The sequence below is a fragment of the Lutra lutra genome, chromosome 3, assembly GCF_902655055.1.
Source record: "Lutra lutra chromosome 3, mLutLut1.2, whole genome shotgun sequence".
NCBI lineage: Eukaryota > Metazoa > Chordata > Mammalia > Carnivora > Mustelidae > Lutra > Lutra lutra.
In genome coordinates, this window is record NC_062280.1 from 140,011,899 (window position 1) to 140,036,704 (window position 24,806).

Genomic DNA, 24,806 nt, shown 5'->3' on the forward strand with positions numbered 1-24,806 from the left:
GGTCACATACAGTTTCTCCTGTCACATATTTTTTCCCTTTTTTTAAGAAACCTCTCAAAATGCAAAAACCATCTTTAGTTTATAGGCCGTACAAAACCAGGCTAGATTTGGCCCCATAATCAATAGTTTGCTAACCCTGGCCAAGAATATGGTCCCTCTGGGTAAAAGTTTCATGTACTCTTTAAAGAGAAAGTGTATTCTACTATTAGTGGAATGTTATGAAAGTTGGGTAATATTGGTGGATAGTGTTGAGTTTACTATATCCTTGCTATGTTTCAACTTGTCCTAGCAACTACTGAAGGGGGAGTATCAAAATCTCTGACTATAATTATAGATGTGTCTGTTTCTCCTTACAGTTCTATCAGATCTTGCTCTACATATTTTGGACCTTTTTATTCGGGGCATAAACATTTAGGATTGTTATATCCTCCTGATTAACTGATTCCTTTATTTATAAAATGACCTTCTTTTACCCTGGTAATATTCTTTGCTCTGAAATCTTACTTTGTTTCTGTTATGTTAATATAGCCCCACTAGTTTCTTTTGACTAATGTCAGCATCAGCATGGTACATCTTTTTCCATCCTTTCATTCTTAACATTCTTAAAGTGTGTTGAGTCTTGCTTTCTAGCCAATCTGACAATCTCTACCCTTTGATTAGGGTTTTTTAGGTCATTCACATTTAATGTGATTATTGATATAATTAGATTTAAGTGTCTTATCTTGCTATTTTCTGTTTGTTCATTTGTTCTGTGTTCCCTCTTTTTGTTGTTCCTTTTTTTCTTTTTCTGCCTTCTTTTGGATTACTTTATTATTCCATTCTTTTCTTCTCTGTTGGCTTATTACCTATAACAGTTGTTTTATTATTCTACTGGTTGCTTTAGGGTTTATAGTCTACATAGTTATCACGGTCTGCTTTCAAGTGAATTTATGCCACTTAAGATATAATAAAAGAACCTTATCTTATTTCTATGTTTCTCCTCCTGGTCTTCATGCTATTGTTGGCATGTATTTACTAATGCATGTTGTAAACCCCATAATACATTGCTATTATTTTTGTTTAAACAGTTGATTAGCTTAAAAGAGAATTAAATGTAAAAAGAGCTTAAACATTTACCCTGCAGTTACCTTTTCCAGTGTTCATCATTCCTTTATGTAGATCTGTATTTCCATCTGATATCATTTCCCTTCCGTCTGGATTACTTTCTTTAACATTTTTTGTAGTGCAGTCTATTGGAAATGATATTAAGTTTTCATTTCAGGGTTTTTGAAACACTCTCAGATTCAAAGTAAGTAATCATCAATTAATCTACTCCCTACCATACACTACTATAAATAGCCTGGGCTAAAGTGTAAAAGAGAAAACTGAAAAGGAGCAGATTGTACAACCATCAAATAGCCTAGAACTTTGCTCTAAAAGTCCAGTTTGAGACAAAGGAAACTTATAGTATGCCAGGATGCTAAAAGCTACTGAATAAAACACGAGGCATCTTCTTAGATATTAATTTTACTCAGGGATTTTGAAAAAATTTATAAGTATTGTATTTATACTAAACATAGGACTATTATATATAATGCAACATTTATATTAAATTTCAGACAAAACAAGAAACTTAAGAAAATCCCAGTTTGGGGGACACCTGGGTGGCTCAGTTGGTTGGGCAGCTGCCTTCGGCTCAGGTCATGATCCCAGCATCCTGGGATCGAGTCCCACATCTGGCTCCTTGCTCAGCAGGGAGCCTGCTTCTCCCTCTGCCTCTGCCTGTGCTCATTCTCTCTGACAAACAAATAAATAAAATCTTAAAAAAAAAAAAAAAGAAAGAAAAGAAAAAGAAAACCCTAGTTTGGGATCAAGCTTCTAGGGCACTTTTTTCACTTTTCTGTAGTATGAACCACACTTTTGTGGAAAAAGTTCGAGAAGCCATGAACTTGATGATTATTCATGATTTACTAAAACCTCCCCTAAAATTGGATGCTGTCAACAAATGTCGGTTATTCACAGAATTTTTTTATTTAATTATAATATGCATTTATGAATTGACCACTATATCCTATTATTCAGGTTATGAATCATTTCTTATTGTGCTCATGAAAACTACACTTAATTCCAAGTTTTTTAAATACCCATCATTATTCTTGTAAAGGGCTTTTACTTACCAATTCTCACTTTGTGGCTATCAGCATGCCTACATCATTAAGTACCTACAATACTGTCCAATTTTCTGATTCCCATGCAGGACAGAATAGGAATACACATTAATAAGCCTGTTAGAAATTAGCCAAAAACAAGAAAAATAGGCTGGCTATAAGATCCTACTGGAAAATCCACTTGTAAGTCTGCATCCTAAGGAAAAAAAGCAAAAATGTAGTTATTAGATTGTCCCATTTACAAATAAAAAAACATATATATAATGTACCCCCAATAAGAAACTGCTTAAATTATGGTATATACTTATTCTATTTGGAATACCTACTCAGCCATTAAAGGATATTATAGCTGAATATTTATTACTAGGATGAACAACAAACAGGTATGAAAATGTAATAAAGGGGGTTAATAGTGGTTATTTCTGGGTTTGGATTATTAATTTTTTTCTACATCTTGTTCATCTTGTTGTTTATTCTTTAGTAGCAACTGCATATAACAACAAACACCCAAAGTTTCCAAAAATACTAATTCAATATGAATACTTATTCAAAATGAAGAGGTCATCATTTGTCTATCCATTAATCAACAATTATTTGCAGTATTAAATAAGGCAAGTCCTTGTCCTCGTGACACTTGATTTGTGAGGGCAAAAAGGGCATATTCAGCGATCTTGGAATTTATTATTCCTCTTTTTCATTCTCATTACTTAATTGCCCAGTCATTCCCTCCCTTATTTATAGAGGACTTTGGCACCCGACTTCCAGTATCTGCATTTCCTGCCATCATGTGCCACTTCAGTGTCCACATGGACAACCCATCCAACAACCTTGAACTCTGACTCCACCAGCTTACAATCACTTCATTCAGTGATCCATACCTAGACCCATATTCTCAAACTTTGATCACTAGGAAATTGTTCCACAGCCTTAGACTTCAATACTATTGATCTCAGACCACAATCACTTATTGTTCCAATTTTTTCACTCCCTTATTCCCTTAACACCTGCTTTCTTATTTTAGCCTCTATTCCTAAACTATTCCCTTTTCTTTTTTTCAAACCACGATCTTCAGCATGGCTTCATATCTTTTCCTGTCTAGCTTAGTTTCCCAGGTACATTAGTCTCTCTTGATAATAACTTTGCCCCCTGGCTAATTCCCTCTCCCATTCCTTAGAGCATATATTTTTATGCCACTTTACTACAATTCAAACGTGCTACTTCACCTATGCCCTTTTCTTTAACATCTTCTTTATTAGAAAAAAAAAAAGTCAAAACTGTAAGCTGTGAACCTCCTAACCTTCTTGTTCCACATTTATAAGTTATACATGTAACTATCTTTACTTACTTTCTTCTCATCTCAGGGAGGAGTATCCTATCTCTTTTTCCAGGTCAATTTCTTTACTGCTCCCTTGATCCCACATTCCCTCATGTCCTACAGATCTTTCTTTACCTTTATCCCTCTTCTCTTTAATCTCTTTTCTTCCTCTTCTGCTGTCTCTGCCTACATTTTATAAATAGTAAACTCTCTTCACTGGAGAATCTCCTCCTCAATTCTACAAACTATTCTCTATAGCATCTGTTATTCCTGTTTTGAAGAAGAAACAAAAAGCCTTGAAATAATATAAATCTATTGTAACTTTTCTCAATTTAAAGTACTTTTCGGGATGCCTGGGTGGCTCAGTTGGTTAAGCATCTGCCTTTGGCTCACAGGATCCCAGGGTCCTGGGATCGAGTCAGTCATCGGGCTCCCTGCTAGGAAGCCCGCTTCTCCCTTCTTGCCTGCTGCTTCTCCTGCTTGTAAACTCTCTTGCAGGCAAACAAACAAACAAACAAACGAATAAATAAATAAATAAGATCTTTTTAAAAATAAATATAATACTTTTCAACCCAACACAGAATTCTACCATCATCAACACAATGAAAATATTCTAGCAAACATTACAATGACAAAATTGCCAAATCCTATTATCTTTTTCAATTTACTTGACCTATCTGTATCTTCTGATCCTCCTGACTCCTTTTTTCCTGAGTCCTCCCATTGGCTTCTAGAACACTGAGCTCTGTTGGTGCTCCCTTCCACCCTTCTGTGATTTACTCTTAATTTTTTTTTTCCTGCCTTCTGTTACTTTGCCCATTTACTAATGCTGGTTTTCATTTCCTCTCACTATATTCAGTTTCTATGAGCAACAGCATCCAATTCCCCCAAAATTTCAACTACTACCTTTTTAGTGATATCTGCTTCAAGCTCCAACCTTTCTCCCAAGCCTCAGATGCACATGCTGAGCTCCCTACTGAACTTCTCTATATGGATATCCCAGTGACAATTTTCCATATTCAATATGTCTTCATTGAGTTTCTCATCTCCTTCCCCTTTCCCAGTTTTCTATTCCACATCCTTATACACACATACTCAGAAGCCAAAATCCCTGTTCTCCATTTGCCTCTGTCCTGGTTAATTTTACCCCTATTGTACTCTACAACCAAGACAGGAACTAGAAAGTCATTCTAGATTCTTCCTCATCTCTATCCCATCCATTGTTACCCTAGTCCAAAATCTTATTATTTGCCCCCATGACTATAAAACCATGTGAAACTACTTCCATTTACTTAAGTAATAATTATTACTATATATAATAATATGTGATAATAATAGAGCATATTTTACATTTCCCCTAGTATTTAAATTAAGAAATTACAACCATGTTACCATATTAGCAAACCATAAAGGCTTACACAGAAGCATAAATAGCCTCCACTATTCCCAGAGATCAGAAACCTTGTTTAGGGGCGCCTGGGTGGTTCAGTGGGTTAAGCCGCTGCCTTCGGCTCAGGTCATGATCCCAGGTCCTGGGTTCGAGCCCCACATCGGGCTTTCTGCTCAGCAGGGAGCCTGCTTCCTCCTCTCTCTCTGCCTGCCTCTCTGCCTACTTGTGATTTCTCTCTGTCAAATAAATAAATAAAATCTTTAAAAAAAAAAAAAAGAAACCCTGTTTATACCCCCATGCCAAAGTTTTTATCACACAGCAGTTACTGCTTTACTATCTGTTCACTTTTGAATAAGGTAAACGTGGCACACTTAAAGGTAACCATAATAATTATTAAGCTGCATATTAAAAGTTAAATAAATAGTAGGATTCATATTAAGTTTATATAACAAGACATAACTTTATACCTTGTTAGTTCACCAGAATTTCTTTAAAACATATACCACACACATACCTATAAACATATATCACATTAGGAATTAGATAAACTAACAAACTGAGTTTTCCCTATAAATTGAGCTTCCTTTCATATCCTATTCTACTGTTTAAAACAGCACTCAACCTATCCATGCTTCCAAAATTATGAAAGTGAACGCACCCCCATAGCCACCCTTGTAGTAAAGTTAGTGTGGCACAGGTAGAACAGAGGGGTCCCACTGCCTCCCCAAATCTTTTCCACTTTGCTTTCTGATGCCTGGAAGATGGAACCATCTATTCCACACGATACAAACTGCAATTTTCCCGAAGAAGGAAAACCAAGTATAATATATAATAATGTTAAATGAATAAAATTCAATAATACCAAGAAACGAAAGACAGAGTCTTCCTTTGTCAGTTGGAAAAAGAGAGTAAAGTGGGATATTGTTAAGGGGCCTTCAGAAACAATGCCTCCCAAATCATTCATGATTTTTTTCAATATTGTTTAATGCCCAGGTATTTTATAACTGGGGGGATGTTCAAAAGTGAGTCCACAGGTCTAGTGTCAAGGGCAAATAGAAGTATTTTTACATCAAGTGATTTATAAGAAGCTTTGAACTCTATCATAATTAACAACTGTATTAACTAACATTTTTTATATCTAAAGGGTTAAATTTTAGGAACTTTCAATTTTACATTCCTTTATATTTTATTCCTTTATAAATTTATACACATTCCTTTATAAAGGAAATATGTGTATAATGTGTGTATAAATAAAGGTCAATGGGAGGATTATTAGGTTTGGTCACATGCTAAAATAATTTCTTGTCATGGGGCATCTGGGTGGCTCAGTGGGTTAAAGCCTCTGCCTTCAGCTCAGGTCATGATCCCAGAGTCCTGAAATCGAGCCCCACATTGGGCTCTCTGCTCAGCGGAGAGCCTGCTTCCCCTCTTTTCTCTCTGCCTGCCTGTCTGCCTACTTGTGATCTCTGTCTGTCAAATAAATAAATAAAATCTTAAAAAAAAAAATTTCTTGTCAGGAAAAGTTTTGTATCCACCATAATATATTAGTAGTTTTGCAGTTTATTAAAAATATTGCAGTTAAGTCACATGAGCTTTTGGTTGTTTCGCTAATGGCATAAATATCTAATTGTTTTTTGTTTTTGTTTTTGTTTTTAAAAAGCAGAGAGTCTGATGTGGGGCTCGATCCCAGGACCCTGGGATCATGACCCGAGCTGAAGGCAGAGGCTTTAACCCATTGAGCCACCCAGGCGCCCCAAATATCTAATTGTTAAAGAAAACCCTATGCTTATAAAATACATTCTTCCAAAAGGGGAAAAAATTAGTATGTATGATACTTCAAACCACTTATTTTTCTTTAAGAGTTTCCTTAAAATTATGTATATGTATTGTATATACTGTCCTGGGCTCAGTGGATCAAAAGTTAATAGAATAGGGTCATCAAGTAAATTACATGTTAACAGCAAAAATTAAAGGACTTAAATTAAAAACATAGGGCCTAATCCTATGATGAAGAAAAGTGAGGAAAAAATGTTCCCACAAGAGCTGTAAACTGTTCACCTATTTAAAATAAATTACTTCTTCAGAGCTGCCTTAAAAAGTTAATTTGTTTTAAACACATAAGCATTTCTATGCCAGAAAAGAATGTGTTACATTTCATTCTCATTTCCCTACAGATTTGTGCTACAAGGAAGAAATAATTTTTTACACATGAAGAATTGAAATATAGCATGAAGTTCAACTGTCATAGAGAACTCATCACACATTGAGAACTCATCACACATAGTCGTATCTCCTAGAGACCAGAGGGTCTCAATTTTACTTCTGTTTACTAAAAATAAATAAGAAATGAATGATAATAGATTCCTGGTTCATTGTCCTCAACTTTCAGGACAAGGCTTGCCCCAAGTCAACAAAGTCTCTGAGAAGGTCATGAGTTAAAACTTTTAAAAGTTTTTACTCAATGTGAATATTATATTAAAACCCTTCAATTTTCTTTTGATAAAGGATCAATAGAGATCCATTTCTATTATTTACCAGTCCTTTTTATTATCTTAGATTAAACTGTTCCCCAAATACAAACATTTTAATGGCTAGGACAAAAAGTTAACTAACACTGGGTATATTTCAGACCATATATGGTATATGATTTACTGTTCTGGGTGTGTCACTTTTTGAGAGGGGCCCTATTAAAATGGCGCATAACCAGAAGAAAGCCAAGATGGTGAAGGGTTTAACATCACAGAGCCACTAAGGATGTTTGGGGGGCAGGGATTCAGTTGCCTTCATGGTTGAAGATAATAGTGATCTTATTTATTTATTTATTAAAATATTTTATTTATTTATTTGACAGAGAGAAACACAGCGAGAGAGGGAATACAAGCAAGGGGAATGGGCAAGGGAGAAGCAGGCCTCCCGCTGAGCAGGGAGCCCAATGCAGGATCAATCCCAGGACTCTGGGATCAAGACCTGAGCAGAAGGCAGAGGCTTAATGACTGAGCCACCCAGGTGCCCCCATATTTATGTTTTTAAGCTTCTTTATTTTTTTAGTAATCTCTACACCTAACATGTAGAACTCACAACCCTGAGATCAAGAGTCTTGTACTCTTCCAACTGAGCCAGCCAGGTGCCCTAATAGTGGTCATATTTAAAAGGTTATCACACATAGATGGGAATGAATTTATTCTCAGTAGCTGCATGGGGTACTTTGAAAATGGGTAGCAGTTACAAAGGACATGTTTTAACTACTAAGATTCTATGACTCCAAACCTATTATTTTTAAAAACAACATTCCAAAACATTGTATTCAATATTTCATCTAAAGACAGCATGTTCACACAAATTCTTTAGAAAGTAGATAACTGCAATCAGTTGGTTTATCCTTTTCCAGGTATCCTTATTGGTAAAGAGAGTGAGAGGAACTCATACTTCTTCAATAAATATTAACCATTATTAACTGTAATTGAATTTTAGATCAGCCTTATAATCTGTGCTCAAGACTATAGAAGTAAAACTGTTCTTCATATGGGGAGAAAATCCCTTATACTTCTCTAACCTTAAATCAGAGTTGAAAATGCTATGTATGAATCTGTTCTGACTGCTTCCATAATACTCACTCATAATACTATTTTTTAATTGCAATAAATTGATATTTGCCTAATTTTCTTAAACATTACAAGAACTTAAAGTATATAGATCATTCCTACCTAAGCTGTAATAGGATATGTCTGATTTGTTAAATCATTCTACATTTAATTTGCATCTTCTTGGGGCTAAAACTCTGACTTCCTGGTAAAAAACGCCAACTCAAGCAAGTTAGAGTTACCATGCCAGGCACTGAAGTTAATTATCAGAGCCCCCCAAAAGAGGTGATCTTACAGACATATAACCCAGATTCAAATTACACATAATTTAATTCTTCCATGTACCACTATGATTATAGCTAATTTTCATCACTAGTTAGTTCATTCTGCATATCTCTGGATACCTTAAGATCATCCAGTTGGATTTTCCATATCTCTCAAGTTCTACAACTAAAGTCATGCTAACAACTAGGATCTAATTTTTTATGAATGAGAGAAACAAATACTTTAAAAATAGATTTATAAGAATTATGTGATCCATCAGTCCATCAACATCCTCCAGTCTCTTTTTTTTTTTTTAACATCCTCCAGTCTCTTAACAAGGTCCTCAATTACTGATTTTAAAAAGTAAATCGGTAAAAATGAGATAGATGGTGAAAACTTAAAATTACTTTCACTTTCAGGTTTTGCTTTTTCAAATATTCATTAATTTTTTTAATGTATTTGTTTTCCTTCTTTTGTTAACTGTGTATTTGTTAATTGTTCTATTTTTCTTATAGACTTATCTCTTTGTACATTGAGTATATTAACCCATTATCTGCTTTATAAGTTAAAAAATATTTTTCAGTTTGTCATGTATCTTTTGTATTAATAGTGAATTTTTTCCTGTGTATTTATTTTTTGTGTAGCTATCAGACAATATTCTCTGAGATTCTGTGTTGAACGTCTTTATCACTCCACATACCTTGGTGACCTCATCCAAGCCCATAGTTTAAATGACCATCTATAATTGGTCAACTAGTAAATCTATAGACAACATGCAAACCAGACCTTTCTCCTAAATTCCAGACTTGTAAATCAAAATCCAATCCTACGATCTAGTTATCTGTAAGTAAGAATGGGAGGATGTACTTAACCCACCAGGCATCTCAAAACCAATATATCAAACCTGTTCTAGTTTCTGTATCTCAGGAAATGGCATCCATCGCCACTCAGTTGCCCACACCAGAAACCTAGGAGTCCTGTGACATATCTCCTCCTCTCTTCTCCATAAACAAAGCCTCCTAAACCTTCTCTGTAGTCTTACCTTCCAACTTTTTCCATCTTTACTTACTCCGCTCTAGCCACATGGGCAATGAATTTACCAGTCCTTCCTGCTCAGGATGTTAACATACACTCTTTGCTTAGAATGTTCTTCCTTTCTTTTTGGCCTAGCTAATTCCTAAGTCTCAGCTTAACCATTCCACCTTAGGAAGGCCTTAGTTAAACCTCCAGTGTTAGGTCTCCCTAGTGTATGCTTTCAATGCATCTGTGTTCTTCTGGTACAGTACTTACCACAGTTGTAAACTGTAAAATTATTAACTTAAACATTGCTTCTCTCATGAGACTATATCACAACAGGAGGAGCCATGACTAATATGCTCAGTACCTTGAACAATACCTGACACTTTGTGCTAGTTACCTGGAAATACCTACATATTAATACCGAGTAAATTCAATCCCTTTGTACTTGATTTCACTCCCATTTCTACTTCTTTAGTTCAAGCACTCTTTATTGCTAGTTTGGATAACTACAATAGCCTCTGAAGGACTCAACCATTACTCTCACATTTTTTCATCTATTCTTCAGTATCCTTGGATTTTTGGGGGGTTTTTTGTTGTTGCTGTTTTCGTTGTCAAGATTTTACTTATTTATTTGTCACAGAGAGAGAGAGAGAGAGAGAGAGCGAGCACAACCAAGATGAGTTATAGGCAGAGGGAGAAGCAGGCTCCCTGCTGAGCAAGGAGCCGAATTCAGGACTTGATCCCAGGACCCTGGGAACATGAGTGGAGCCGAAGGCATATGTTTAACCAACTGAGCCACCTCAGCATTCCTCCAGCATCCAGTATCTTACTCACTGGTTTGAGATTTTTCAAGTGCATTTTATAAAGGTGACATCCAAGACCCTTCACGGTTACCTCTATCCACTTGATTAGGCTAAACCTCCTCAACTCCTCCAAAGTGATGTAGCAACAGATCATATAAACTACCTGAATTTTCTTGAACATGCAGGTTCTTCCTGACTTCTGTCTTCTTACAATGCAATGATTATATTTAAAATGCTTTCCATGGCCTATGTCTACTCTCTTTCACACTCAAATAACCTTAGTCCCTTTAGGTTCCATCAAGATACCTCTCAAGATACAGCTCTACTGGGGTGCCTGGGTGGCTCAGTGGGTTAAGCTTCTGCCTTCGGCTCAGTTCATGATCTCAGGGTCCTGGGATCAAGCCCTACATCAGGCTCTCTGCTTGGCGGAGAGCCTAATTCTCCCTCTCTGCCTGCCTGCCTCTCTGCCTACTTGTGATCCCTCTCTCTGTGTCAAATAAATAAATAAAATCTTAAAAAACAAAAAAAGAGATATAGCTCTACTCCTAAAAAGCTTTTCTGAGCCACTTATTCCTAATCTGGTTTAAATGCTCTTTGTCTATTATTTCTCTAATTGTCATTTTTAGAGAATTTATCTATCTTTCATTAGACTTTAAGTTTCTTCCCACCAGGGACTACATATTTTTCATCTCTATATATCCAACCCTGGTTTGGGCTTTGGTAATTGTTAGATTAAATGTGTTTGCCAAAACATATCAAACCCATCAAAACATACCTGCCTGTGGGAACTGGTATTCCCACCTCTGGGAAATCTTCTAATAAATAAGCAAATAAATAAGAAAGTCAGTTAGAAAAGGTACATGTATAAAAATGTTCACTTCAGAATTATTTTAAATAGCAAAATATTGGAAACAACCTAAATGTCCAGCAATAGAAGAATGGTAGAATCTGCTGAATGACATGTAGCATGTTTAGCAATTTAGAATGAAGATTATAAAATGATATAGTAACTCACAGATGCTAACAACATGTTAAGTGGAAAAAGATAAAACTGATTTCACACTATGACCCTTTAAAATTTATATGTATAGATATTGACTAAAAGAGAACATGAAAATTGTATGAGTGGTTTGTGTGGATTGTGATTTTGTTGCCTTTATTAAGAACTTTGTAAATGTTGCTATGGCATCTTCTCAGTTATAATTATAATGAAGATAATGTAAAATGAAGCCCATATCATTAATATATGTATATAAGTGTATGCACATTTGTTTGTATGTACATTTTTGTTTGTATATATAAATATTCTTTATGTGTGTACATATTTCTTAGTGCAGTCATATGAAAGATCCAAGAAGCAGAAACACTTCATTAGCATGAGCATACCTATCCTTGGTCTCTAGTACCATTCTGTACTAAAAGGAAACAGGACTCCTTAGAGAAAAGGCTAATTCCAGGGCTGGCGCAGAGTAAGGACAAGATGAACATGGAACATCTTATTATACCAGAAAATAAGGAAGTGCTCAAAAAAAAAAAAAAAAAAGGAAATGATGTAGGCATATCACAAAGACATAGTACCCAAACTAAAATGCTCCCACTAGCTTAATCTGGGACAATTTAAATATCAAAATAATTAAATACAGACTTAAATATTTAGAGGTGAAAGGTCATGACATAACAACTTACCTTCAAATGACTGATTTTAAAAAAGTGTACAGGGGCACCAGGGTGGCTGAGTCATTGGGCATCTGCCTTTGGCTCAGGCCATGATTCCAGGGATTGAGCCCCACATCAGGCTCCCTGCTCTGCAGGAACCTGCTTCTCCCTCTCCTACTCCACCTGCTTGTATTACCTCTCTCGCTGTCTCTCTCTGTCAAACAAATAAAATCTTTAAAGTAAAGAAATAAATAAGTGTACAAAATTATAGCTAGAACTCAAGAAAACAAAAACAAATACACAATGGAAAAACAGGAATTCATAAGTTAATGCAGATAATAAACAGAGAAGAAAGGGTTCTTTGTTCACAGTGGAATGCTGTGGACTACTTGGTAGATGTGGAGAGAGTATTAGATTTGTTGAATCACTTTGCAATCATTATGGCAAAATTATATCAGCAATAATCAATGCTAAATTTCAACGGGGATTTTGATGATGAGCAGGATATATCTTCAAATCTTTCCCCACAATTTGTTTTTTTTAATACCAGGAAGAAAAAAAAAAAAAAAAACAGTAACTATACAATGGAAAATTTGGGCCACATATGGACCAGGTGATCAAAGTAGTATCACCAAGGAGGGACAGATGGATCATGTGCTTCCGGAAGTGATACACTACACAGGACACAATATCACCTGTGCAATACTCCAGTTGAGAGTATATATAACCCCACTTTAATCATGAGGAAACATCAGACAAAAACAAAATAAGGAACGTTTTATTAAAAAGAGTGGTGGAGGCGTGCCCAGGTGGCTTCTACAGTTAATCCAGCTCAGGTCATGGTCTCAGGCTTATAAGATCATCAGCCTTGGGCTCCATGCTCAGTGGGAGTCTGCTTCTTTTCCTCTCCCTCTGCCCTTCCCAGGCACTCCCCCGGCTCTCCTGAATAAATAAATCTTAAAAAAAAAAAAAGTAAGAAAAAGTCCAATGGAGTAAAAAGCTATATTCTTTAAAAAGGTCAAGGTCATAAAAGATAAAGGCTGGAAATGTGCCAAAATAAAGGAAGCTAAAGAGTCATGACATCTAAATGTATTCCCTGACCCCAGACTGACTCCTGTACTGGAGGGGGAGTGCTAGTAAGGTTCAAGCTACAAAACTGGAATATAGTGGTAGACTGAAGTATTATTTCAATGTAAATTTAACCCTAACCCTAGCCCTAATTGGTAGGAAATACTCTTAAGTATTCAAGGGTGACAGGCCAAAATGTATGTAACTTAACCTCAAATGGTTCAGAAAAAAATGTACGGAAGTATACATGTATGTGGTAAGAGAGGGACCTTACACAAGAGCAAGCAAATGATAAGGAAGTTCTTTGAACTATCTTAATTTTTGCATTTTTTTATAAACTTTAAGTTATTTTCTTTTTTATTTATTTGAGAGAGAGAGAGAACATGTGCAAGTGTGGAGGGAGGGGCAAAGGGAGAGAATCTCAAGTAGACTCCCCATTGGATCCCAGGATCCATGAGATCATGACCCTAGCCAAAATCATGAATGGGACTCTTAACCAACCAAGCCAATTTAAAATTATTTCTAAGTCAAAAGGTTTTTTAAGAATTAAGTCCACCTTGGAGAAACAAGACCGATAAGAAAATAAAAGTTACTTTAAAACCCATCAAAGCAAACTGTCTTTTTTTTTTTTTTAAGATTTTATTTATTTATTTGACAGAGAGAGCACAAGCAGGCAGAGAGGCAGGCAGTGGGGTGGGGGGGGCGGCTAGCAGGGAGCCTGACCGATGTGGGGCTCGATCCCAGGACCCTGGGATCGTGACCCAAGTCAAAGGCAGAGGTTTAACCAGCTGAGCTACCCAGGCGCCCAAACAAACTGTCTTTAAAACATTCTCCCATGTATACTAAGTTTTCAAGTTACCGTTCAAAATGTTTTCTTCAAGAGTCTTCATTCTTTTGTAAAAGATGAACAGACCTATAGCTTTCACAGTTTTATCTAAATAAGTTAATATGTTGAAGCCAACATTTCATCAGTTGTAGCTTACTCATTAGAAATGGCAGGAAGGCAAGAAAGCTTTGAAATTACAAAACCTCTGTTCTCCACACTACCCATATTTACCATTCATTAGCTGGTGATTGCATTCCAGTCTCCAGGTAAAACCTCAGATTTTAAATTATAACTTCAGTTCTGTTGTTATGACAAGTAGAGTATGCAGAGACACAAATGGGGTAAGGAGTGGGGGTAGGGCTGATAAACTCTTCACCATGTTGAAGATGAAAGAAAGCTGAAAACTTCTGCCCTAATTGAGTACCTAAATAACTGACTTATTCATTAAGTACGTAAATATGTGGAGTATTAAAGTTTGGAGGAGGTATTCTTACTAGTTTTTACCTGTGAATTTGATAATTTGAAGTGAAAAGCACTTTTTTCCCCTTTAAAATTCAGCTCAATTATTTGCACCCCCTTGTGGTCAAATATAAACTGGGTTTTCAAAACATTTTTCCAACTGGGTTTTTGGTTCAGACATGGCAACCATGTTACTTGATTTTGTTTTCTCCCATTTTGGTGAATTGAGAAGATTTATGAAGGGTTTTTGGTTTGTTGAATAGTATTTTAAACCAAACACGGCTTAAATCTTCTAAAAGTAACCACCATATAAACTTTAGTCTGCAAAATGGAGATGAATACACCAGCCTCAAGTGTTCTTATGAGGTTGAATTCAAGGGGAAATGCATATACATGCTTAGCTGACACATAGTAGAAACTCAGTAAATGTTACTTACCAACAACATCATCACTTTAGAATTCTCCTGACAGAATATATCTAAAAGGGGGCTAGATCAAAAATTTACCAGTTCATTTAATTCAAGTACAATCGTGCAAATAAGTTCCTCAAATATACTACTTATTCCAGACTACCTCTAGCCAATTCTCACCACAGATACGTTTTTAAGGAACAAAGAATATGTATTTATGTCTGGATGATAGAAATTTGGACAGTTTTTACTTTATATTTTACTTCATATTTTAGACTGGCCTGATTTTCCCCTCCCCCCTTAATTTTAATAATTAGAAAAAGCAAAACTATTCCATTTCCGTATGATACTCTTATGAAATGATAAGACAAATTAACATTCTTACTCATCTGGCAGAAACCATTACTCATATTTGGCAAAAATAATTTGTCAGGCTGATTTGTCATTTTAAGGGACTTTTGTTCTTTGTTTTTGTTTTTTTAAAGAAAGATTTTATTTATTTATTTAACAGAGAGAGGCCCAGCAAGAAAGGGAACACAGGTAGGGGGAGTGGGAGAGGGAGAAGCAGGCTTCCTGCTGAGCAGGGAGTCTGATGTGGGGCTTCATCCCAGGACCAAGCCAAAGGCAGACGCTTAAGGACTGAACCACCCAGGCGCCCCTTTAAGGGACTTTTGAACACAACAGCTTAACTCCTAATGGCGCTAACTTAAAACTTTTTAAAACACAAGAAGCTATTTTAAAAGATCAGTGTTAATGGCGCACAATAACATTTACCAATACACCAAACACTGTTCAAATGCCTTTACTATATATTAGCTCATTAACTTCCTTACAACAACCTCATGAGATGGTTACTCCTTTTTAAAAGATCAAAGTGAGAAAAAGTAACTCACAGAGGGTCACAAAGCTAGTTAGTAAGAGAGCTGAGTTCCCAATCCAGGCAGTTTGGTTCCAGAGTCCACACACCTAACAAATGCACAAAAGTACTATAGAGATATAAGACAAACACTACTCTGCAATGTTACTTCTTGATGATCTCAAATTACTAAAGTCCTTTTCTTTTCTAATTCTACTTCAGTAATGCAAATTATGCTAGCCTTCTCCCATTTCCTTACTTAGTACATCAGACACTTTGAATATCCATAGTCTTCTTTAACCCTCATAATATGTTTTTATATACTCCTACAGTTAAGGTTCATCACAAGTTTTGCAACAAAAACTGGGAAAAAATGTAGCAAGACCCCAGATTTCAAATTGTTGGGTTCTTTAGAAAATGTATTTTAACTTGGGATCAGGAAAAAAGTAACCAAAAATAAACTTAAAATGTCATGATTTAGAATCAATGGCAGTGGTATTGTTTTCATTTTCATCTTAACTAGCCTGGTGGCGGGTAGGATAACGCTCCCAAGCATATGAATGATTCAAAGAGGTTTTTAAGGAAGGTATTAAAATACTGCCTATTTTATTATCATTTATTGTCCTGTCTTAGCGTCCAGTTTTTGAAGGTGAGCACAGATTTGTCTAGGTCTTGTGCTTCTACTTACTAGTTACAAGATTTAGGGCCAAATTTCTTAATCTGAGTCTCGGGTGTCCTCATGTGTAAAATGACGATAATACCTTCTTAATGGGGTTGTTGTGAGCAGCAAACAGGATCAGTCCGTAAAGCACTTATTTACTACCGTGCCTAGCCAGAGTGCATTCAGTACGTGATCTATCTACTATTATTTTATTAATGTGTCTCACAGTGGAACCCCGTCTTTGATAGTTTCAGTTCCTTTTACCACCCTTAAAATACACACAAACACACTCACACACACAGAGTGATGGCCAAAGACTGCCCATTTACCCAAAACAGAGCAAAACGTTTAAGAACAAGTGAGGCTGTAAGAGAAACTGGACTGGATGAAAGCACCGACTCAACAGGCAGCCTAGAACCGGGAAGTAGAGCTCCAACACACTTAAATAATCCTGAACGCCGGACGCGCGCGCACGCATGCATACACCGCACACATCTCTCTCTCTCTCTCTCTCAAACCCACCCACCCACACACACACACACACACGCAGTTGTTGAGCAGGGGAAACCACGCCTGTGTGAGCTCGGGTTGCATGGCACAGTGGGATACAAAGTGGCCCAAGTTCCAGAATCTGACAGATGGGGACTCATCCACGTGCTTGCTGCCTGTGTCTCCTAAGGCAAATTACTTAGAAGTCTCTGAGCCTTGCTTTCCTGGTCTGCAAACGGATAATAATAACTGTACCTACCCCATAAAGTTGTCCTGAGGCTTAGGTGCAATAACTCCCGTAAAGCGTTGACATACAGCAAGTGTCTACACACACACCGGGCTGTTTTAAGTACACGTGTATCCATACACAATTCCGTTGTTTAGGAGTTTAGACACTGGCAATAAAACGTGTTTCTTTTCGTCTAAGCTGCACCCTTATTTGTTTTCCTAGAACAGTAGAATAAATACCTACCGACTGACATGTCATCTATGCACCTCCAGCCCACAACCGCACGGTTCCTCCACGTCCGCGGCTGAGCAAAGGAGTTGCACGCACGCGCAAGAAAGGAGGCCGGAGGAGTGAGACTGAGGAAAAGAAGTGAGAGCGGCCAACAGCGACGATTCTGCGCATGTTCAAGGCGCGGATATTGGGGTAGGAGTTTGCGCATGAGCAGAAGTGTAGGGAAAGCCGGAGCGGGGTTTGGAGGCGGTGTTGACAGCTGTGTAGGCAGCCCGCGTTCCCGGCATGCCCTGGGGCGGCGGGGTTGGCTCTAACGAATTTGAATGAGGAGCCTCAGCGCTTTCGGCGCCATTTTCGAGTGATGCCTGATCTCATCAATCTAGCGGGAGAGACGGGATAACCTGTCCGAGATTATAGCGCTACTAGGACTCCGCCGAAAAATCACTAAAAAAATCGCCAAAAATTACTTCGACCAAAGGGCAGTCCGTGGGGCTTCGCCAGGGTTGCCGCAGACGGTAAGAACCTGAAGAAGTAATAGCGGGACCTGGGAGGTGGCAGTGGTGGGACCGTCAGGCGTTGGGGGGTGCAGGGAGTGGGCACTGGGTCCGCCCTCATTTTAATTGCTAAAAATGCGAGGAGATGGGTTGGGGGTAATTGGGTGTCTGGGAGTGGGCGGCGGCGGGCGGAATGTGGCGGGAGCGCGGAGAGACGGGGGCGTGGGGGGAGGGGAGTTGCAGTTTGAGCGGGACGCGGACGGGCTGCAGCGGAGCAGCCGCCGCCCAGCGGATCTGTCAGCCGGACCCCCCGCCCGGGGCCGGGCCCGGGGCGCCACGGGGCTCCGCAGGCCGCGGCCCCTTGACAGGAGAAGGGGGACCAGCGTTCCCTCCCCCATTTGCCGAACCGAGCCGTCTTTTACCGCAGTTTTCCCGGCCCGCGCTGACTGCCGCGTTCTCGTGACATGAAACTTAAGGTCCGCAGAAAATTAAGAACCCGGAGTGGCTGGTGCCTCCAGTCCGTCGTGTGGACCTACCTTCTGCGGGACCCAGCACTGTATATTGTGCTTGACGCTAAAGCGTGGGGTGCCCTAGGAATGTTGAGTTTCACAGCGTAGCCCTCCGGCTCCGCGCTCCTGGGTCCGGCCAGGGGTAACCCTGACGATGTCTGGCTTTTCCAATTTGGGTAAGATAGGGCGGAGGCAGACTTTTGAGGTTTTAGCGGGCTCCTAGGAAAGATGCTGGGCTTTCGCTTTTTGCTCGGGATTTTTGTCATTTGCTCTCACGGTGTTGGTTTTTTCGGGGGCGGGGGGAGACAGGGCTTCGAGCTTGCAATTTCCTTCACCCAGTTGCACTTTTCTTAGAAGACTTTTTCCTTCTCCAGTCTTTGAAACATGTCGCAAGGATAAAAGCAATCTGTGAAACTATTGATGTTTTCCTCCCGAAAAGTCTTAGCCCGGACAACTTAACGGTAATTTTGCAATCCCCACCTTTTCTCGGGAACTCTCTTGACTCTGAGGCGGAGGGAAGAGGGCTGTTATTTGTCTTTCCCTTTAGTGGTTTTTTTATCCTCGTAATTTCTACCAATTCTTAGTCGACAACTCTTGAATGATTTGGGCCGGTGACGGCTTTAACTTTAAGTAGTACTTTATAAATAATGCCCTTTGTAAAAATTCCTCATTAAAGATATATTAGGTTTTGAGTCTTTTTCTGCGCTGAAGGCACCACTGATTAACCCTTTGCTGGTGTGTTGTTTTGCGTGTGGGGCGCGCGGCTCTGGGTTGCGAATATGCAGGAGATGGGTTTTGCAGCAGCAGTTCAATTGTTCGCAGAGAGGAATAACGCTTTCTGGGAACTCGCAATCTTACATTCTTTAGGACCACCTGCCTAAAGTGTTTTTCCTCCTGGAATTGATGTAACGATTGATCGATTTCTTATTTCTATTAAGACTAGAGGACCCGCCCTCATTTAGAATCTATCCCCGAGGAGAATAGGGAGCGCAACGTGATGTTTTTCAAAATGTATCTAACGGAGTTCCCAAAACACCCACCGGGCTTGTCACCCCCCTGATTGGCTGGAAGAGAGCGGGACTGGGGGGTTTGAATGTTGAACACTAGATTACAATTCTCGACTTTCCGAAAAATTATACTTTTAGAGAACACGGAAATAGGAAACGTTAAGACGGGGAGTTGGGGGGGGGGGGTTGAGCTGGAGTTTAATATTTTTTTCTTCCATAAAGGACTTTCGAATGGTTCTGAAATGTATATTAAAAAGTAAAACTGAGGAGTCAGTTTTCTTAAAAATTTTAATTCTGCTGGCTGAAATTGCAAGACTTTAACGTATTTGCCCCCGTTCTTTTTTGGTTAAAAACTGACTGTACGATCTAGGTTTTTTATTTCAAAAAAAGAAATTTTTCACCTTAAGCTACATATTCGATGGAGATTACTGGAGAATAGTTTATTTTGATGAAAAGAAACTTTAATTTTCTTAGGAATGAGCTTCTCCACATTCTGCATAAAAATTGGATGTATTTAAATTTTTTTCACATCTAACTTAAAATACATGGATTTTGCTAATTCAGCCATTGCTGTGGACTTAAAACTTTATAAGAAATTTATCTTGCATAATTTAAACAGTACAACAGGTAAGTATGCACAGGTGCCCATGTATGATTTCATTCCTTTGATAAATTCACTGTGAAGAAATATATTGCATACAACAGTATGGGTGTGTTGTGTCTTACTTGGTTGGTTTTCAGTTGATTTTTGTTTCATGTTGCTTGAGACAGCCGTCAATATATTTCTATTTATTACCAAGCTTGTCATTCCGTTTAATTGCATCTTGATAAAAGGCGGGTGTGGTTTTCAAAGAAAATCTGTAAACTCAGTGATAAACAAAATAGCTGCAGATGCTTTTTTAAAGAATTTTTTTGAATTTAATAGAAATCAATGTTCTTTTATGAATAGCGGTTGAAGATTTGAAACTTACAGTTTATGGTTTCACATTAGGTCAAATATGCATTGTTAGAAAATACTCAAATGAAAAGATCCCACGACTTTTATAAATCTCTGTAGGGCTATAAATATAATTTATATTGAGTGGAATAGCTGAGTTTGTAAATCATACTATTGTGTATTGCCTTTATAACAGGAATTGCAATTACAGAATCTTTGTTCATTACCTTTCTTCAAAGCTGTTTATTTTGAATCAGCTCATGAAAATTTCATGAAAGGTGCTAATTATCCTTTCTATAAAATTTGACTTAATGAAGTTGTAGGAGACCCCATTTCTATTGTAAATGTAATTTTATCTATGATACCAGATCTAGCAGGTTTTGCTTTTTTATTTTTATTTGGGGTTTTGTGTTTTAATTTTCATTCAAATTATTATGTGACTTGCAGAGTTCTGAGGGTGGGGTGGGGAAAGACTTTAAATTCCACCAGCCTGGTTAAATTTAACCCTACTTTTTTAGTGCTTTGGTTTATGGGATTTTTTTGTTTTGAGGGGTGATGGTGAAGAATTGTTTTGTTTAATAAGCCATTTTTAAAAGAAGTGAAGGATTCCTTTATTTAAAATACTACACTTAAAGCTTGAGAATGCACTAGCACCTAAATAAAAATCCACAGCGTTCAAGATATTTTCCCTTGTGATGCTAGATAAGAGGAAGATTTGGGTTTTTAGATTTGTGGGCATGTAGATATGACAGCCAACAGTTGTATTTTTTTATTGTTATGTGTATTATACATATTACTCTATGGAAATTGATAATTTATTTTCTATTGTGAGGACTAGAAAAGTCATATATTATCACTGGAAAATAATGATGGGGAAAGGTGTTGCTACAGTAGCTCTTCTCTTTTTAAAAGCTAAGTTTATATAATGTGAGGGAGAGGGAACTAGAGGAGGTAAGGTGTTTGTCTTCCGGGTAGCACTGATTTTCATTTGTTTGCCTTTCATAGTATTTTTAAAACTCCAAATAAAAGTGCAATTTTAGGCTTTGTCTTAATGCTGTTAATTTGTCTTAGTTGTACATTTACAAAGTGCAGCCTCAGGTGTTTACATGTAGCACCACATTTTTTTCTGATCAAATTAATATCACTTTTAACGTTATCAAGAACTGGAACTAAGGATGAAAATTTCAAAATAGCTTTCGTATTCTGGATTCCCTGTTTCATCATGCTTTGTGTACTACATTTTTGTCTGGTTTTTGTTTTGTGAAAACGTGTCTAAATATACATTTCTGTTTATTGGTATGCAGTTACTATTCAAAATGTCACAGTGTACTTCATCCAGAAATACTGATATTGGTCAGTTAATTTGGCTTACTAAAAGAAAAAATAAATGCCCAGAGACTGTATTAATTATCTCTTCTACATGATAACGTAAGTTTTCTCCAATTAAAAAGAATCAGACACACAATTCTGAAATTTTATTCTATAAAAATTTATCTCATTTCAAAAAATTAATAGCCTTAAATTTGCTCTTGCCCTTTTTTCTCCTTTTGTTTAGTGAAGCTTAGTAATTCCCACACTGATTTTTTTTTTAACCCTTTTTTGGAAGAAACAGGTTATTTGGTCTTAAAACTAGAAAACACTTCTTCGAATTGTCATACTATTCATTTACATGTAGTTTTATTTCTTATTATTAATTTTTACTCTGCAAACTTAGAAACACTAGCCAGGCAACTAATTCTGGCATGTTATTAGGCTCAGACTATGACTTGCTGAAATTTGGTAGCCCCAAATCACTTTAAGACCAAAGAAAATCAGTAATAACCAACACTTTCTTTCAAATAAATGTCAAAAATTAGATTAAGCCATTTTTGCTTTAAATTTTTACAAATGACAGTATTAGAACTTTAAAGTTGTGATTGTCTTAATATTATAAGAGTAACATCAATTTTAGAATATCACATTACTAATACATGTTTGTATATTTGTCTGTTTGCATAAAAAATAATTGTAAAGCCTTCCTATAAATATTGCTTTCATATAGGGAAATGATTTTCTTTTGCCTTTTTTTCTCCTCTTCTCTGTCTCCTTTTAGGATCTCCTTTTAGAAAAACAAGTTTCAAATACTGGAATTGAAATTATGTATATATGAGTTTTATTCTTAACATTTTTTATCAAATTATGAGAAGTTTAATATACTTTGGTTTATTCTAGTCTTATTTGACTAAAAAATCTTTGTACTGAAAAGACTTTGCCCTGGGTTCTAAGTATAAATAATAAACTGTATTTTGTAATAGATTTGGCATTGAGTTATACTATTTCAGGGGGGTTTTTTACATCTTTTTTTCTTACACACATTTGGTTTAATATTTGTCTTACATTCAAACGTCTTTTGTTCTTTATTATCTAGTATTTGCTGTTTCTCTGCTATTTAAAAACTTAACATTTGGCATGGAGTACATACTGGTTTCTACTATTTTTCTGTGATTTTTAAAGTTACGATACCTTAATTTTCAGAGTTTTCTGTATTTCTCAAATACAGAAAACTGTGTCTTTTGAGGAAGACTGTGTGGAAGTGACTTTAATTTTTAAAAGTGTTATGGTATTTGGATTGGTATTTGTCAGTTACATTTGTGTAGCTTTTGTAATTAAACAGTCAACTATTTGGAGGCAGAGGAATAAAGTTTTTTTGGGTTTTCATATCTTTTCCTAAGCTATCCTTAAATAAAAGTAGAAAGCTCTGAGCATTATGGTTAACATATAGTATGTTACAAGCCTTTGGTAATTTAACTAAACTTTATATTTTTAGATGGTTGATTGCCGCTATATCATTAAGATTCAGGTGGAACAAATGAAGAAGCTTCTTGAATACATTTGATTACACCACATTTATTTGGAAATATTAAAAAACCATTGGCCCAGTAGCCATCCACTTTTACTAATAAATATTTTGCTTAAAAATTTAATTGTAAATTTTGTTCTGTTAGAACCATAGTGTCTTAAAATATTCAGAAATATCAGTATAATTTGTTCACACAGGCAAGGCAAAAGACTAAACTTAAACTTAATAATGGTAATTTCTGTCATCATTAAAATATTCGATGATTTGGGGAGAAAGGTAGTTAAAAATCTATCCTTTGAATAGTTTTTTTTTTAACTATGGATTTTATGAGTTTTGGAGGCACATACTGTATTTCTGATATATTCTTTATGGAGTCCCCTTTAACAGTCCTCCAGTACTTACCTACACACACACACACACGCACAACTTTGAAAATGAATGCCTTAAAGAGAAATGAAAGCAGAAACATATTAATCTGATTTGCTTGAAGAGGCTTCAGATGATAAAGCATATCACAGGTGTTTCTAATCAAGTTATTTCTACTTAAAAAACATTATTTTCAAGTTAGGTTTTCTTTGAACACAGGCAAGATTGGGGTCATTTTGAAGATTTTACCTCAGTGTTCAGGAATCAATTGTGGAACTTCAGGAGGCGGAAATCTGTTGAGTGTCTTCATGCTATAATACATGACATTTTTATTGCAGGTTTTGACCTTTAGGAGAGAGCCAATTCTGGAGAACAACCTAACTTCTTTGATTGAACACTCACATAATGCATTGGAACATGATAGGAGATTAAGGTATACTAATGAATTTTAAAAGGGTAATATTTTATATCTTTGCAATATAATTGGACTAGACAGTTAGTAAAGCTAGAACTTTTTTTAAGTGATCTAAAATCAATAAAGATTTATTAATAGAAATCTGTGAAGTGGCCCAAGTGGACTTCTCTTGCTTATTAAAACTCCACATTTTTAAATATAATGGATATTCTCACTATGTTTTATTAGGTTCAATTCCAATTGAAGTTATTCTAAAAATAAGTACATAGAGAGATTTTTCTTTTTTCTTAAGGTTATATATATATATGTGTGTGAATTATATTAATAGGACCTTCCATCTCAAAATGGGAGGTTTAAATCAAATAGAATTTGGTGCTCAACTCTTTGGCAGGTATAGTGATAGATAAAGCCTGTAAGATTAGGTAAGATTAGACTATTTTAAGAGAATTTAGAATATTCCAAATACCATCCTAACCAAAAGTGGCATTTTGGTTGAAACTGAAAAACCCACTTTCTTAAGCAGAAACTACTATCTTACTCATAAATACTCTGAGTAAAATATTTAAATTATTAATATGAAAAATTGCAACTCTAAAAATGTAAACTGCCAAAACTTCCAGTAACTTATTTTTACCTCCAAAATACTTTATCAGAAGAGCCACTTTTCTAGTTTATTTATTTTCATTTTTATAGTTTTAGTTGAAAGTTTCAGATACTTACCTAATAAAAATTTTGATTGCTAAATAGTGATCTAGTATAATATAAATGAATTTATTGAACAATATTACTAAGTATTGATTAATTTTTCCATGTTAAAAATATTAGTCTCATGAT

The 24,806-nt window shown here is 36.5% G+C and overlaps 1 long non-coding RNA gene across 3 annotated transcripts in view; it reads right to left on the reverse strand.

Annotated features, from left to right (window-relative positions):
• Positions 1 to 17,619, reverse strand: part of LOC125096403 (uncharacterized) — a 37,669-nt gene extending 20,050 nt beyond the window's left edge. For 2 of the 3 annotated variants that reach the window (XR_007126169.1, XR_007126170.1), the window contains exons 1-3: positions 17,205 to 17,617; positions 2,157 to 2,343; positions 1,128 to 1,229 (exon numbers count right to left, since the gene is read on the reverse strand). This is a non-coding gene — a long non-coding RNA (uncharacterized LOC125096403). Of the gene's footprint in view, positions 1 to 1,116; positions 1,230 to 2,156; positions 2,344 to 17,204 lie in introns of all 3 variants that reach the window. The other variant, XR_007126168.1, reaches the window with a different exon arrangement.
• Positions 17,620 to 24,806: the final 7,187 nt, after the last annotated feature.